The sequence below is a fragment of the Arachis ipaensis genome, chromosome B08 (genome assembly GCF_000816755.2).
Source record: "Arachis ipaensis cultivar K30076 chromosome B08, Araip1.1, whole genome shotgun sequence".
Lineage (NCBI taxonomy): Eukaryota > Viridiplantae > Streptophyta > Magnoliopsida > Fabales > Fabaceae > Arachis > Arachis ipaensis.
The window spans coordinates 9,753,030-9,757,624 of record NC_029792.2 but is presented as its reverse complement, the minus strand read 5'-3'; positions in this window follow the sequence as shown (position 1 = coordinate 9,757,624).

The following is a 4,595-nucleotide window of genomic DNA, read 5'->3' as shown; positions in this document are numbered from 1 at the left end:
AAAATCTATAAATTGAATGATTTAAGAAAAAACAATGTTCAGCAATGATATAGTCTGAGGAATAGTGGTATGTGGGTTGATATAATGGGTCTAAAAAGGGATGATGACATGATGACCTCAATATTTAAGGAGGGGTTAGATTATTTTCAATAGGGAACTCATCTCAATTTCTATTTATAGTCTACCTGTCATAAAAAGTAACTTCACATCAGCTTTTGCGTCATAAACAGTAAATAGGAACTCAAAACATCTCTCTCTTCTTCGTTAGGAGGAACTAACTTTAGTCCCTATTGTGGTTTCACTTAATTAATTAATTAAAATACTTAAAATTAATATAATTGATTTTTTTCAATAATATTATTTAAATTTATAAATTTAAAAATAATTCACTATTAAAAGATATTAATATTAAATAAATTTATATATAACAATAATACACAATATATCATTCGGGATTCCACTAATTTGTAGACGGTAACATAGTAACGGCTAATTTTGCAACGGCTAATTTTACAACTACTAATTTTAATAATATCGTTAGCATTTTAAATTTTAAAAATAAGAATAACCAACCCAACTAAAAATTATTTTGTAAGATGTAAAAATTAAATTTATTTTTTAATGTAAGTAAATTTAATTAATTATAATTTAATATAATAATATAAATAATATTCAATATTAATTATGATATAAATAATTAATATAAATTAGTAATTAAATAAAAATTTAATTATTTAATCTAATTAATTATTAAAATTATTAATAAATTAATTATAATTTAATTATTTAATTAATTATAATTTAAATAATTAATATAAATTATTAATTAAATAAAAATATAATTATTTAATATAATTATTTAATTATTTTATATTTTATATAATTATTTATTTTTATAATAACTTGCCAAGTGGCAAGTTATTATTGGTGAATTTGAGTCCCTATTTAGAGGAACTCCCTCACCTGTGCAGAAACTCATTCCTTTTCCCCTCCAACGGTTTCTTGCTGCTTTTGTCAGAAATAGGACTTCAAAATCCTACCCATTGGAGTTGCTCTTAGAATCGAATTGAGGACGGTAGTAGAACCAAATTTTTTATTTAAATAAATAAAATAAATATTTTAATTATTGAAATAAACAATTATAAAAATTATTAACGAAATTCGTTCTCTAACTTTATCTAGTTAATATAAATGAGATAAAGTTGGGGGACGTCTATATATACATTTCATTGACAGCAAGATTTCGAGCCCCAGTTCGAACTTATCAACCACTTTTCTCCTCTCTTTTACCCATTTCTGACTATATTCTCGAGTAATACGAAGATGGCGCGCGCTGATGCACGTGATTGGGACATCAACAGGCTGAATGCGACATGACACTACATTGGGGTAGACGACTTTGCAATTAGTTATTGGCCCGTTTGGTTACTGTCTATGTCTATCAATGACATAGACATGGTGACACACGTTTAGTGTTTGTTGTATGAGACACAAAAAAGTGAGAGACATAATTATACACAAGAATACATGGAATACGTATATTTTGTGTCTCTTCCAAATAGTGAGACACAAATTTTTAAAGGTGGACACAAATTATATCAATTTTTTGGACAATTTCATTCTTACTAATTTTATAAAATTCCTAACACTACCCTCCTTCCTACTTCATCTCCTCCCACTTCATCTTTCTCGGTGAATCTGAATTCTTCCATCTCCTTACCTCCATCTTTCTCTTTTTCTTCATCATTGTCTATTTCTCTTCCAGAATAGCTACATATTTTTCTCTTCCTCCTCTTCATCTTTGTCTATTCCCCTAATCTCCTTTTTTATTCTTCTTCTTCTTCACCTACTCCTCTGCCTCTTCGACTTCTTATTGTATTTACCTTTGTTTATGCTTAAATCCGCCATTATTATTACTCCATATCGCATTATCATCATCTTTAATGTCGTTAGCTTCCATATCTGCCATTCTTCTTCTCCTTTTCTTGATTTGCTTCTGTTTTTGTCTCTCTTGTTCAAAAGTTTCATCATTTTTGAAATCAAAGTTACGATAATGGCTACTGGCCTTGCTGGTGGATCTTTAAACTGAAGATAGAAGGAAGACCTTGGTGTTGTTGGAGGCAAATGGTTAGGATTATTTGTTGATGGAGTGTTCTTTGCTTTTTTAAAAACAAATTGTATTTTATTGGAGGCTGATTAGGACCATTTGTTAAATATCTTGAGTTATTTTATTTGATTAATTTCTTTTATTAGTTCAAGAGTTGTTAATGGTAGTAGAAAAGCGGAGGTGGTTGTTTAACCAGTGGCAGTGGCAGAAAGAAAATGGTGATAGTGGTGGTGATATTTTATGGTAAGGGCAATGTTGATATTTTATGAAGAGTTAATTTATTGTTGTGTCTTGTGCTTACTTATCAAACAAATTAAAAAAATACGTGTATCACTATGTCTATATTTTCAATGTCTATGTATTTGTGTTTATGTTTCAAACTACACATAAACCAAACACAGTATATATTATCTTGAGTTTTATGTAATCCCATACATGTATAGCTATGGTTAGGGTATTTACCAAGAACTCGAATACAATTTGTATGATTAAAAATAGGTCACTGGTAGAAATTAGTAATTCCAGAAATGTGGTTATTATTTTATGTAATTTCATATATGTATAGCTATGGTTAGGATACTTTTCAAAAACTAGAATGCAATTTGTATCATTAAGGATAGGTCACTGATAGAAAATAGCAATTTTAGAGTTGTGGTTATCATTTTTTGGTAATTAAGTTGTTTATATAATTATTAATTTAGTTTTTAAATGCAAGAGTAGATGTTTTCCAAATGTTGAGTCTAGTTTATTGGTCATACATGTCTTAATTTATTAATTTAATTAGTAACTAGCCAAGTATGATAATTAGCTTATTAAGTTAACTCAAAGTTTGATAGTTAGATTATTAATTACTTTATTGAATGTTTTAATTTTACGTAACGCAATGAGAAAATATGTATTAGTTAAGACAGTTTAGTATGTCCATATACCACTCGTACCCAATCTTACTTGGACTATAAGTGGCGTTTATAAGGTATCGCTTGCCCTCCGTCGACTTGAAACAAGATATGAAGTTTGCGGCCATGTGTCTAATACAATAAGCGTAGAATGCCCTAGGAGGTTGCCAACCACTATCGTTGACCCTGAGTGCAGCCTTGATCGCGTGTGATCTATCAGAGATAATCAACAGGCCCTCTTGTGGGGTGACATGTCGTCTCAAGTTAGTAAGGAAGAACGACCATGACTCCGTACTCTCAGACTCCACAATTGCAAAAGTAATAAGGAGGATATTGCTGTTGTCATCTTGTGCCACTGCAATAAGCAACACCCCATCATATCTGTCATACAAATGCGTGCCATCGACGGAAATAAACGGCTCGCAATACTTGAAAGCCTCAACACAGGATGAAAAATCCCAAAATACTTTGTCGAACATGCTACAGTCACGGACCAGAAGGTGCCCATCGTAGTAAGGTACGACCTTGAGCTCACAAATAGTTCCGGGACAACAACTCTACAGTGTCTATAGCAGTTTCAACACTTTATTATATGACTTCTCTCAATCCCCGTATATTTGCGCAATTGCCTTTTGTTTCGCCATCCAGACTTCTTTGTATGAGGGTTTGAAGTGATAGCTTTGTTGGACTGCACCTTGCAGGATAGGGATGCTGACGAATGGGTTGGACTGTATTAACGACAGGATAACCTTGCAGATGAGGCTTCTTTCTAACTATTGATGGTCTTGAGACATTGTCGGTGCTAGACAAGTATGCGATCCACCAACCCTCCAGACCTCCCTAATGAAATAAAACATCCATGGTTGGAAACTACTCAATATATAGCAATCATAAATGAGTAAGTACACCTCAATTAAACTTGAACTCACCAGTATCTGAGGTTTTATCGGAGGGCAACATGTAGACTCCACAGACATTCATTTGCATCTTGATGGCAATGCACATGGTACTTTAATTGGTCCGATTCGACCACTCGGTGCTCAACACTTCTACGAATACTATAGTTCTTCACACCCTGCATTACTGCATCTCGGCATTTGAATATGTGGCCGACCCGAAACTCAACCCCACGTCTAAGTTGTAATCCTCTTCCCCAATGTTAGAAAATGGAGATTTCTCATGCATGGCATCCAGATCCAATGTATGATAGTGACTTGGTACATCTGAGAGCGCCGGAATCGGGTGGGGGAGGCAAAACATAGCGTACCGCTGTCTTAGCCAGCGTCTCTGATACAAACTCCTCCTCCTCCTCATCCTTAGACGAATCACTATCGTTGTTATTCGCAACATACTCTTCGTCGGCGTCTTTCTAATCCACCTCCATGTCTTCCACTCGTATGGCAACATGAATCGGTGATGGTGCGAGAAGTGGGTCATTCTGCACAAATGTCGAGTGTACAGAACTACCACCACCAACATCACCAACTTTGACGGAAAGCTCCATCACTTGTTCTGCCATAATTCTCCCATGGACGTCGAACATGAGTCGCACATGCTCGTCACCGAGGAGCCGAAATAGTCAAAATCGAAAA